The 13,965-nt window shown below is 40.4% G+C and overlaps 1 pseudogene; it reads right to left on the reverse strand.

Annotated features, from left to right (window-relative positions):
- Positions 1 to 496: 496 nt before the first annotated feature.
- LOC106783188 (proteasome subunit beta type-4-like) overlaps positions 497 to 13,965 on the reverse strand; it is a 47,025-nt pseudogene continuing 33,556 nt past the window's right edge.

The following is a 13,965-nucleotide window of genomic DNA, read 5'->3' on the forward strand; positions in this document are numbered from 1 at the left end:
TGTGTACTTGTCTATACTGAGTACTTGTCTTTCCATAGAATAGATCACTAGAAGTAGATTTCCATTTAAAATGTTGCCAAGTGTTGCTAAATTGCCTTCTTAAAATGTTCCACTGTTTTATACTCTTGCCAATCAAATACAAGAGTGACCTTTCCTTACACTGCTGCCAACCCTGAATATTATCAATGTTTCTATTTTTGAAAATCATATCATATTATCGTTTTAATAAGCATTTCTCTAATTGCTAATGAGATTGGGTACCTTTTCTTATGTTTATTAGCCATTTCTCTTTCATGTTCTTGTCCTTGGAATATTTTTCTATTGTGGTGTTTGTCTTTTTACAAGTGATTTGTTGGAGATCTTTTCATTCCAGGATCAATCATTATTTTTCAGTTTAAGCTTTTTAAACTTTGGTTTCTAAGCAGCCTTTTGACAAGCTGAGACAGAAAATCCCACAGTGTTCATTTTCCAGTGTAAAAAACAAAATTCAACTGAGTAATTTTGAAGATCTAACTGACTTTATTCAATAATTCATGAATCTGGTAGCATTCCGTCTAGCAAACAGGTGCTGTACAAATGGAAGGCTTTTATACACAGAAGGGGGAAAAGAGTGGATTGTTTGAGGCAAGAGCATCTTCCTTTTGGGGATTAAAGGGTCTATCAGGTGGATTACCTACCTCACTAGTGCTGACCAGGAAATTCCAGACTGACTGGTTACGATCACGCTCCTGGGGGCTGAGACTGCAACTAGGTTAGGTATTAAGTCTCAGTTTGGTCACATGGACTTAGCACAAGTGACTCCATTTTGGGACTTGTTGTCTCTTTTTGAACAATTTCCCCTTTTGATCAGATTCTCAGCCTAACTGAGAGATGTGATCAAAATTTAAGGCATTAGTGCCACTCCCAGCCACCACTCTGAAGTTCTTATGGTTTTTATTGATCCTTTGTGTGGTATTCACAGGTAATGATGGTTTTTTTGCTTTATTTCTGTGATATTCATAGGCCACAACTTGGGTTCACAATTTTTAAGTCGGTAATTCTCTTTGTGCCTTTTCTAACATTCTAGTCTTAAGGAGATCATTTGCTTGGTGATCAGTGGCTGTGAACATACATTTAAAGCTTTTGAGAGAATACAGCTCACTAGAAAGATTACTATGATTATTATAAGCAAGATAATTCCCAATGTCTGGTGTGCACTTTGGAGCCATGGTCCCCAAGACCCAAACCCATCAATATCAATGTCACAGAAAGACCCCACTGAAGGAGTCACCTTTTCAAGCCAAATGGCTTGCTCAGTGATTTTATGTAACTGAGTTTCAACTTCCCCAGAAGTGTTAATCCATATGCAGCAGGCAGTGTTGGCCACAGCACACGTACCTCCTTGCTCAGCTAAAAGATAATCAAGGGCTATCCTATTAACAAGTCAAAGGAAGCAAATTCTGATTCATCAATGCCTCCCAGTAATTCCTGTTTGAATCTGTGGCTCAGGACTGGAAAGGCGACAGTCATGGTGGCTAGTAAAATTTTAAGGTCTGTAGACTGCATAGGCAGTTTTTTGCTTTCTTTTCTTTCATTCTTTTTTTTCAGGTGCACATCATTATATTTCAACTTCTGTGTAGATTACATCATGTCCATCACCCAAATACTAATTTCCATCTATCACCACCACACAGGCAGTTTTATTCTGGTTACCCTTGCTTTGTGTCCCTTTCTTTGCATAGAACCCGGACACAGAGTTCCCCAAGTTTGGAGACAGGGTGTCTCTAGCATCATGAACAGATCAGTTTTGATGACAAATCCAGCAGTCTGAAAGGGTACTTCCCTTAGTAATGGCCTGTTAGATATGGACGATGGCATTATCTTTTCAGTCCAGTGCTAAAGTAAAGGAAATAAAGAGAAAAAGATAGTGTTTAATGTTTAAAGTATGAAGTCTTGATCTAGCATCTTGATGTCTGCCTTGATGTCAGCTACTTCTCTTCCTAGTCAATTTGATTTGGAGGTCTGCAATGTTTGCATAGGACCAGATGTCAGGTGGAGCCTTCGTCAGCTGTGAGATGTGCACCTAAGGTTCAAGTTAATGAAGTTTGGCTGCCATTTGAGTAGTGAAGAGGACCTGGTATAGTCCCTTACAAAGAGAATCAAGGACAGTCTTTGTTCTTAATGGTTCCAAATCAGAAGGGTGAGAGAAAATTGGAAACGTATTTGGAGAGTTGTAACCAGATACTTGAGGAAACTAGAATTCAGGATCCAGTCCAGTTTACAGATATATAACAAGACCTCAAAGACAATTAATAGGATTAGAATCTAATATAGACAAAAGTGCAAATATACTTTTTCCCTCTACAATTATCCCCATTTCTTTTTCCAAGGGTAATCATAGTAAAACTAATTTGTTTGCACTAGGCTTGGCCTGATTATTTATATAAGTGCAGCAAGAATAGTGATTGGCCATACAAGCTCTTTTTGAGACTGCTTTACTGGAACTTTTTAAGGAATCTCAGATTGAACTCTTAAAAGTTTCTGAGGCCAGGAAGCCAAGCCAAGGACTTGTCATTAGATTTTACCTGCAATACCTATAGTTTGGCTCAATTCTTCTCTTCTCGAGGTCCTCCAAAATATAGTGAAGTTCCTAGGCCTGCCAGGCAGTGACCCTTCTTACTCACCTGGTAAGGCTGCTGGAAACCCTATAAACAAGTTTTTCCAAGCAATTTCTTAAAGATGTCTGGTCATATCCGAGTCCACATACATCTCTCTCAAATATGACATTCTAGTCAAAGCCTTGGTAATACAGCCAGTGCTTCCAATTGTCCTGTCACAAGGAGAACAGACTCTTATTAAACTTATGCTAATAACTAATTACATTGCCATACAAAGAATACGCAAGAGTTTCTGAATTCTGGAGGGATCAGGTAAGGAGAAAAAGTAAATGTTTCATCTTTGTTTACAAAGGTATACTTTATCAAACTGCTGTAAGTCATAGATAGCTTAAGAAAAATTTTCCTTAAATTGAGCAAAACAAAACTTTAAGGAACCACCAATGTTTCAAATGAAAAAATCATAAAAAATACAATCATCCTCCTCAGTTCATTCAGTTCCATGTAATTTACATTTGTTCTGTTTGAATCCAGTTCAGTTTTATGATCTTAGAGTTATCAGAAACCTGTACTTGTCAGAGTCCTTTCCATGAATATCCTTGATGAAGCACTTTTGTAGAATCAATTTGCAAAAGCATCAGAGTGAAATAATAACCATTTGTAAATGACAAAAGACTTAAAAATGACCATGTTTAAATGGAATCAAGAAGGAAATTTGGTTATTTCTATAGCATACATTTTAAGATAATAATAGTATTATGACTGATAACGTTATACCAGGACATATCAGACTTTACAAATTTTACACAATTTGGAACACTTATAACATATACCTATATAAATACAACATAAAGAAGACTTAGTCTTACTTCTTGACAATGCTTCCCATATAATTTAACATGTCAAATAAACCTAATGGGTTTAACATTTATCTTTTCATAAGGAGAGAGAAAAATCTTTTGAGATATTCCAAGAGCCCTCTGGAAAATCTCAACATTGGATTGAGTCAAAAAGACTTCAGGTAGGGGCCAGTCCCATGACCAAGTGGTTAAAGTTCCACACACTCTGCTCCAGCAGCCCAGGGTTTGTGGGTTTGGATCCCAGGTGCGGACCTACTCCACTCATCAGCCATGCTGTGGAGGCATCCCACATATGAAGTAGAGGAAGATTGGCACAGATGTTAGCTCAGGGCAAATCTTCCTCACCAAAAAAAGAGAGAGATAGAGAAAAAGAAAAAAGGCTTCATGTAGAATTTGATTTGGGGTAAATTTGTCAAAAATATCAAAAGGTTTAAAAACACTTGGTCAAATAGGATCACAAGTCACCATGCAATAATACCTAGCTATCCATTTAACCAAAGTGACAATTTAAGATTCACAGACAAATATGGAAAGTTAAAGAGTTGTCACAGGAAATTATTTTGGTAAAACATAAAATCTTTGCTTTCTAGCTAGATTACTTAAACGGTAAAGAAACTTTTACAATAGGTTATCAAAAGCAGACCAAAACCCCAAGGAAACTTTGTCCTTCTAACAGAGAGAAAACCAATTCTAATTTTGCACTAATGTACTTTTGATATTAAAACTCATTTTTTTTACATAAATAAATTTATTCCAATATTAGCCAGCTTAACCATGCATAAAATTCCTATTTCAAGATACCTTTCCCACAAACTTTGTACAATTTTCTCCTATGTTTTTTCTCTTTCCTATTCTGAAATAACCAGCCTCACTTTAGGACAAAATTACTTTCTTTTTCCTCAACAAAAATACATTTCCATTCCTCATACTTTCTTTTACTGAAAACAGACATCTCATTTTCCTTGCATATAGAGATGTTTTCCTTGTTATTTCTAGTGGCTTTAATTACATATATTAGAATTTTTAATGCTTAAAAATCTCAATTTTTAGTGAAAATGAAGTTAACAATGATGAACTGTCTTTATATTAGCATTCTGTGCTTGGAAAGTTTATAAATATTTTAATAATTTTTGGAAACATGTGCTTTTGCATAGTAAATTTCTCAGTGTGGCACAAGATATGTTTACCAATAGACCCAAATGTCTCTAGTTCCTATGTAAAAAGAAGCTAAAGTCGATAAATCTATTTTCAGTAATCAACGTTTCAATATTTTATCTTATTTGGAAAAGATCTAGATATTTAATGACTATGCACCATTTAATTTAGTTCAGCAAAACTTTAAGATTTCAGGTTGCCAAAAAGCTGTAGTTAAACTACTTTAAAAGTCCATCTAAAATTTTTATCCTACTTACATCTATTTAATTTACCTGACAATTAGGTTTAGAATACTTACGAAAATTTCATCATACCAAGTTATTTTTCTTGCTGGGAAATTTTGCAACAGAAGTAACAGAAACTTATTTGACTAGTAAACCTAGGTAGAATAAAAGTTGTGTGTCTGCATTATATTCAATATCAATAACTCTAAACACATACCTATTTTAATTAAACCAACAAACTTAAGTTAGCTTTAACATCAAATATTTTTCCCAGATCACATGAGCCCAAAAAGTGTTTTGGTTAGTTTCTATTGTATTTCTGAGAGTTTTTGGAAAACTTAATTCATATAAGTGCCTGAAGCCAATTAACCAGAGTACTTTTAGAAATTAATTTTAGCAATACCATCCAGAGGTAGAAAATACCACACATCTACAACACATATGTATATGGACTCACATATGTGTATAAATAGATGCAAGCCAAGACCTTATAGCTTTTGTTTTAAAAATTTTAGCCATGAATATGATGCAATAATATAAAATGTACTAGTTATTAAAGAAGTTGGATCTAATTTGTGTTTCTGGTAGATGAAATAAGTTAAGGTTACATGTTCAGAAGACTAAAATTTTTACTAATATTTGTGGAGAACACATTTAAAAGATGTTTCATTTGCCTAAGTTTTAAATGACCTTTCCCTCTTTTGTGTTTTGTTTGTTTCTTTGTTTTTGGTGGGTTTTTAAAATAAGAATTACCTTCTTAAAGTTTGTACTTTAAAGAGATGGCCTGGATAAGAGTTCATGGAAAAGACTGGGTACAACATTTGTATCTTAAAGGCACAGGGAAAGAATGCAAATTCCTCCAAGAAGCACTTTGATTTCCTAAAGCCAGAATTTTTATAATATTTCCAAACCTTCTGAGATAAGTAGGGGAGGTTTTTGGATTTGTAAAAAGGAATAGCTAGACTCTGAACTGCCTCTAGAGCTGTATTTCTAGTTTTGCAAAGATTTGTAAGATAAGGACAGGTGCTTTTAATTCCTCAAAGAATTGAGTTATAGCCTTGATGGTATCAAATGACTGACTCATCCATCCACCTATGTTGGAATGTTTTCCTTTCCCTCTGGATATATTAAGCTCAAGGAAGTAGGCCTAAAAATAATTCCTATCACGGGGCTGGCCCCGTGGCTGAGTGGTTAAGTCCGCTTGCTCTGCTTTGGCAGCCCAGGGTTTCACCAGTTCGAATCCTGGGCACGGACATGGCACCACTCATCAGGCCATGCTGAGGTGGCGTCCCACATGCCACAACTAGAAGGACCCACAACTAAAAATACACAATTATGTACCGGGGGGCTTTGGGGAGAAAAAGGAAAAATAAAATCTTTAAAATAAAATAAAATAAATAATTCCTATCAGGACCTGAGAATATCAGCTTCAATTTGGCCAAATTTTTCATCATAGAGTTATTAAATCCTTTCAAATATCTTGTCAGGTTTCAGCTGGGACAAACAGTAAATCTTTCTGGCAGTATTAAACAACCTCATGGACTCAAGAGGCATCCTCAAAGAGGACGCAAAAGATATTCTCTCTACAAGATTTCAAGCCATTCCCAAAGATCAGTAACCAATGGCCTGGGTTTGGAAAGAAAAGGACAACATGAAATTTTACTTCCCTCTCTCTACTAGGCACCCGACTCTCAGCTTTAGCCAGCTTCTGCCAGTTTTTACCAGGATCCAATCTGCAGGATCCAATCTGCAGGTTTAAGGTAGAGAGTGTAACTCTAGTATCTACTAGAATTTGGCCAGCTTTTAAAATTTTTGTTTCCCCTTTGTTGTTTTAAGGGAATTACTCATAGCAGTTTACTGGAGAATACCTTGGAGTCCCAACAACTCTGAGAGGGGCCTATATGGGGGACCTCCTTTGCCGGTAGATATGAGGACATTTGAGATGATGTTGAAAAATTTGCATAGACCCTTTCAGGACAATTTGTTATCCAGTGTTCCAGTTGATTACAACTGAGACATCAACCCTTAGGCCAGCACTGTAATAATGGACCCCCAAAAGAGTGCAATGTAGTGGGCCCAGATGTTAGTTTAGGTGCCTGCCCTTGGAGGTGTTGTAGCTGTAAAGCTAATAGTTTGGCAACTGTTGTTTACAATCTTGTGTCTTTAAATTCTCATTAGCCTTTTGCCACAAAATTTTTAATGAAGCTATTTTGGAATTTTGAAGACTTTTGGAAGCTTCTTTGTAGGAATAAAAAATTCCCGTTCAGTTTGTTTGATTTGGGAGCCCTGGTTCTAAGTGCGCTTCTTAAATGAGCGATCTTGTCTAATTGGGACATTCTCCATAACGGCCATTGTAATTCTGGGTTGTTTTTAGTAAGATTTTGCCGTTTTTGTAGACATATACAGCTTCTGGGATCACAGTCCTTATACATAAAATAAACAAGTGTGCCAGAAGGTGGCATGCTCAACTCTTTGGAATTTAAGGATCCCATTTTTATTTTATTTTTTTTTAGCTAAGCCTTTGGGTCTCTTGGAGCCAAACTACTACCTAGAAGGGATGTACTGCTGGGTTGGGAACAGTGTACCTCATTGCACAAAAATTTTCTTGAGGTTGATGGGTGACCTAGTGTCAATCTAACCCATTCTGTGACCATCTTATCCTAACATGGGAGTCTTTGGGTCAGGTGGCGAGCACTCTAACAACTTTTTGATGCTCAACTCATGCCCACCAATTTTTGCAGCTCTTTGGCTTCTGAGATTTCCGTTAGCAATAGCTTTTACATACATAAAACACATTGCACCCAGTCCTGCCCAAGTTAGACTCAGTCCGACCACAAACCCAGTCTGGTTTTTAAGTCAGACCCAGTCTGATTCCAGCTGGTAACCACCAACAGTTCCCAGTGTGGAATCTGGGGGTTGGAGAAAGGCCTGAACCAGGAAACCCCAAGGGATGGGGACTGCACGCTGCTTATTTGATTCCGAACTAATGGGAAACTTCTGCAGCTGCCATCAGCAGTTCCCACTGTAGAATTTGGGGACAGAACCAAGGGCTGGGTTTTCCAATCAAACAGGAAACTGTGGAAAGCCACTTCAATCGGGAGTTCAATGCAAAGAGAGTGGAGCTCAGAACTGAGGGGAACTTCACCCACGGCCCTCAGAAACTGTGACGGAGAGAGAACTCAAAAGGGTCACAGGTACGACACACGTGTTTTTCATCATCCCTGAAGGCCAGCAGAAGTTCGCTTTGGAGTCCAATGTCGTGACTAAATCTGCTAAAAGACAAAACTGAACTGAGTAAATTTGAAGATCTCATGGCTTTATTCAATGATTCATGAATGAGGAAGCACCTCAGCTACAAATAAAAAGGAGCTCCAAGAAGCTGCACAAAATGGAAAGCTTCTATAGGCAGGAGGTGAAAAAGAGTGGACTGTTTCCGGCAGTCACCTTCCTTTAGGGGACGAAAAAGGTCTGTTAGGTGGATTGCCTCACTGCCGCTGACAAGGACATTTCAGACCAACCGCTTAAGAGTACATTCCCAGGAGAGGTTGCAACTGCTTAGGGTAGGAATTAAGTCTCAATTTGGTGACATGGGCTTAGCACAAGGGATTCCATTTGGGGCCTGTTGTCTCTTTTTTAACACCAGAGAGCACTCTCCGCATTTCTACACATGGCTGGGACCCTGGGGAGACCCTCGTGGAAACAGCAGGGAGGTATGGTATATGGAAGACAGAGTCCAGGACAGGCAATGAGGCTCTTTCCCAGGCCTCCCTCTGAGTCCATGTAGAACCGAGGACAAGTTTCCCAAAGCCTCAGGACTCGTGTCTCCCTGGGACGCTGGAAGAAGTAGCCCCCACCTTCTTCCCAGGCAGCATCTTGGCTCTGAGGTGAGAAAGCAGAGGGCCTGGGCTCCCCAGGGGAGCAGGGATTTGTTCCCGCCCGTCCTGAGCCTCCATAGAGAAACTGTAACTCAGGGATGTGACTCCAGGGACCAAAGTTCTGTCCAGCCTCAGATAGAAGGGCTTTTATTTTCCTTTGGATATTTTATTTACAGTACTGTAACATGTCCAAAAGGGAGGCTTGATTAGGGGTTTTGATGGCTTAATTTGGGCCATTAACCAAGACTGATGCAATCCTTTCCTCCCAGGGCTCTGAACTGAGAGGGTGCAAGCTAAGTGGGCCTCTGTAAAGGTGGAGATAATTGCAGAAAACTCATTTTATGGCTCTTGTCTCAGCTCTTCTGGAGCCAGACTTGGCACAGGAGGATGGCTGGGGGTGGGAGTGATGGCAAACTTTCACCTGTGTCCCTGTGACCGAGGTTGCTCTTACCTCTTTTACACCACATAATTGGTTTTCAAACCCGCTTCACCTTTTCCTCTTGTAGATTAGATGTGTAAGAAGATATGCAATTTCTGTTCCAGTCAGACCCTTCTTCAGTTAAACAGAAAATTGGTCTTCAAGGTACCTCCCTTTCTTTCCTATAGATCAAAGAGATTTAAAGTTTTATTGATAGACACAATAGAAAGGTATGGACCCTCTTTAGACCTTGATTCAAATAAACAAACTGTAAAATAAAAATTTATGAGACAATAGGGGAAATTTGTACACTGATCAAATATTTGATAATAGTACAGACATTAATTTAATTAGGAATGATTATGGTATTGTGGTTTAAAAAAGAATTCTTTTTTTTTTTTTTAGGAAGATTAGCCCTGAGATAACTGCTGCCAATCCTCCTCTCTTTTTGCTGAGGAAGACTGGCTCTGAGCTAACATCCATGCCCATCTTCCCCTACTTCTCTTTATATGTGGGATGCCTACCACAGCATGGTGTGCCAAGTGGTGCCATGTCCACACCAAGGATCCGAACGGGCAAACCCCAGGCCACTGAAGCGGAATGTGTGCACTTAATTGCTGCGTCACCGGGCCGGCCCCTAAAAAAGAATTCTTATCTTGAAAGAATGCACACTAAAATATTAATGCAAGAAATAATATAATGTCTAGGGTTTGCTTTAAAAAATCCGGGATGGAGGGAGGTGGAGAGGTAGAGCTGAGACAAGATGGGTTATGAGCTGATTTTTACCGAAGGTGGGTGCTGTACCAGCAGGTTCGTTATACTGTTCTCTTTACTTTTATATATATGAAACTATCCACTGAGAGAGAAAAAGAGAGTGAGAGAGAGAGAGAGGAAGAAAGGATCTCTCTATTCTTTTCTTCTCTCTCAAGAGTTGGGGATGAAATAGTTAAGAAGATAGGGGCCGCCTCCGTGGCCGAGTGGTTAAGTTCACGCACTTCGCTGCGGCAGCCAAGGGTTCGGATCCTGGGCGCAGACATGGCACCGCTCGTCAGGCCACGCTGAGGCGGCATCCCACATCCCACAACTAGAAGGACCTGCAACTAAGATATACAACTGTGTACAGAGGGGGTTTGGGGAGATAAAGCAGAAAAAAAAAAAAAAAAAAAGATTGGCAACAGTTGTTAGCCCAGGTGCCAATCTTTAAAACAAAAAAGAAGATAATAGCTGCTTTTTAAACACATAGTATATATACATTTTGGCACTCTCTGGGGTTTCAGGCATGCACCGGTGGCCTTGGTATGTATCCCCGTGGATAAGAGGGGGACTACTGTACTGTTCTAGGGGTTGAAACAACAGGAATGAACATAGGTGGCACCCACTCCACCCGCCTTCACATTCATCCACCTCGGGGTGGGGGCGCCCAGTGTCAGGGGAGTGCCTCAAACCCTGGGGTTAGCAGAACCAGGCTGCAGTCACACCCTTTCCAGGGTCCTGCCCAGGGCTCAGACTGACGAGCAGGAAGCTCAGGGCCCTCTGGTAGCACTATTTGTGAATCCAGGAGTCACACAGCTCTGATTGGCCTTGGGCTAGGGAAGGGGAGATCAGATAGGGCTCCTGAGAAGCAACATTACGGACGCTCAGGCGACAATCATACTGACTGGGGTGCAGCTCTCCACCCTGGAAGCCCAAGCCCTGTCTGTGCCAGAAGAAACAAAGACACCGCGGGCCATGAACACTTGTCTGTCATCAGCCTGAGCCCTGACCCTCACGGCCTCCACCTGCAGCCTGGATTAGGACAATATTCCCACCCCCTGCAGGCTCTGGAGCAAGAATCCCAGGAGAAAGCAGCAGGTAGAGTCTAGGGGTGCCACGGAGGAGCCACAGAGACAAGTCAGGTCGTGAAAGAACTTGCAGTCAATGAGAGACTCGAGAAAAGCAAAATAACAGCTTTTTTGGAGTTAACGACTCAAGAACTTTGGATAAGAGGGTGGGCATGGGGTTTCTTTCTCCTTCAGATCTTGGATGTTGGGCTACCTCAAGCCAAAAAGCAGGAGAACAGAGAGGAGGTAGGAGACGGCGACTTCAGGAGAAGGGCCAGAGGGGCGGGATGAAGGCAGGGTGAGTGGCATCCGCCAGGAGACAGGAAGCTGGCCAAGGCAGAGAAGCAGCCCTCTGGGGCCGCCCCGTGGGGGCAGCTGCAGCCACAAGGCTGACGTCGATATGTGCCTGGCTGATGGTGCAGTGGTGAGCGGATAGGCATACGAAAGAGCCAAGAGGGCTTGGGGACCTTGGGGATAAGGGAGGACCTCTGCCCTGGGCAGCCACAGAGCATCTTCCTTTGTAATACAGGTAGTTATTTGCATAAGTTCAATAAGAATATCTTCTTGTAAGACCTTGGAAAAATCGGCCCAGTACCTTCCTTGCAAGGGTGCAGCAAAGCAGTATCACTATTCTCACTGCACTTATGTAAATAACCAAGTCGTGTTTAATGCACCCAAATTAGTTTTACTGTGATTATCTTTAGTAACAAATGGGGGTAATTGTAGAGAGAAGGACTAGGTTTGCACCTTTGTGGATATTAGATTCCAGTCCTCTTCACTGTCTTTGAGGTTTTGTTATATGCCTATAAATTGCACTGGGTCCTGAATGCTTCTAGTTTCCACAAATATCTGGCTATGACTCTCCACACTAATGTTTCCAATTTTCTCCCACTCTTCTGCTTTGGAATCACTAAGAATCTTCGTGAAAGGGGCTATAGCAGGTCCTCCTCACTACCCAGACGGCAGCCAAACATCAGGCACTTAAACCTGGGGTACTCATCTTACAACTGAAAAAGGCTCCACCGAACATCTGGTGCTGTACAAACACTGGAGACTCCAACTCAAATTGACCAGGTAGAGAAGCCGACATTGATGTGGACTGCTACGACCCAAGACACTGGATCAAGACTTTGTACTTTAACTAAACATCAAAACTTCTCCTTTTCTCTTTTCTTCCATTACTCTAACACTGGTCTGGAAAGATGATGCCATCATTCATATCTCCCAGGTCATTGCTAAGCCTTTGCCTTTCAGACTGCTGGGTTTCTCATGAAAGACTCCTATCTGTCCATTAACAGTGCCACCTTAGCAGAAGTGGTTGGTGCCTCGATAGGATTTATCTTTGTCTGTGGTAGTTATCATCCTCCTTGGCCCTATAAATGCCCAGATGGCTGGCCTATAACCAGGCAGTGCCTCTTAGGTTATCTAACTGTGCCTCTAACTGTCCACAAACAAACTGAGACACCTCATTGATCAACTCCCCTGAATTTACATCAATGAATTAGAAAGGAATTACCAGGAGGCATTCATGATTCAAAATTAGCTTCCTTTGGTAGATTACTGCTCTCCTGGCTAGGAGTGAGTGCAAATGATGCTGTGATCATGAACCTCACCTTAACTCTTGAAGATAGTGCCGAATCTGCTGCTAAAGCAATAGCTGCCCAACAAAACTCCTAGACTCTGTGGCCAAAGTTGTTTTTGATGATAGCCTAGCCCTAGATTATCTTTTAGCTAAACAAAATAATCTGTGCTGTGGCCAACACCACCTGCTGCGCCTGGATTAACACTTCTGGGGAAGTGGACACTCAGTTACATAAGCTCACTGAGCAAGCCATTTGGCTTAAAAGGGTGACTCCTTCAATGGGGTACTTCTCTGACTTATTGATATTGATTTGTTTGGGTCTTGGGGAACCATAGCTCCAAAGTGCATGCCAGACATTGGGAATTATCCTGCTTATAATAATCATAGTAATCTCCCTGGTGTGCTGTATTTTGTCCAAAAGCTTTAAATGCATGTTCACCGCCACTAACCACCAAGCAAATGATCTCCCTAAGACTGGAATATCGAAAAAGGAACAAAGAGAATGCCCAACTTAAAAATTGTAAACCTGAAGTCATGGCCTGTGAATACCACAGAGATTAAGCAGGAAATATAATGACCTATGAATACCACACAAAGGATCAACAAAAACCACGAGAACTACAGAGCAGTAGCTGAGCATGATGCTAATGCCTTAAATTTTGATCACATCTCTCAGTGAGGCTGAGAATCTGATCAAAGGAGAAATTGTTAAAGAAAAAAAAGAAACAACAGGCCCAAAATGAGGCCACTTGTGCTAAGCCCCATGTCAGCAAACCAAGACAATATCTAACCTAATTGCAGTTTCACGCTCTCCCAGGGATGTGACTTTTAACCACTGAATCTGGAATTACCCGGTCAGCATTAGTGAAATCATCCACCTAATCAACCCCTGCCTTCCCCCAGAGGAAAGTGACATTGCCTGAAATAACCTTTTCTGTTGTTTATGACTTCCTTGTTGCAACCCCTTTCTGCCTCTAAGATTCTTTCCTTTTCTGGAGCTCCTTTCTACTTGCTAGATGAGATGCTGCCCGATTCATGAATCACTTAATAAAGCCAATTTGATCCTCAAATTTATTCAGTTGAATTTTGATTCTTAACAATCTTAGCCCCACTATTCAGAGATAATCATTCTTAACATTCTTAACATGTTGACACAGTTCCTTCCAAGATATCTATAATGACTGTGCATTTTTTCCTTACTAAACTGTTTGTTTATTTTAGAGAAGTGTTTTTACTTCAAAGATAAAATACAAGTCAAACAATACAAATATACTTTCAAAAATTAGTAGTCTCCTTCTCCTCTCTAACCCACTGGCCCCAGGTAAACTATATTAGCAATTTGGTGTGCATCTTTCCATTCTTTTCTCTAGGCTCATAGAAATATAGAAATTTGGAAGGATTTTCCTGTTTAGAAAAATAGCATTTATACACATTTCT

The sequence above is a fragment of the Equus caballus genome, chromosome 5, assembly GCF_041296265.1.
Source record: "Equus caballus isolate H_3958 breed thoroughbred chromosome 5, TB-T2T, whole genome shotgun sequence".
In the NCBI taxonomy this organism is placed as follows: Eukaryota; Metazoa; Chordata; class Mammalia; order Perissodactyla; family Equidae; genus Equus; species Equus caballus.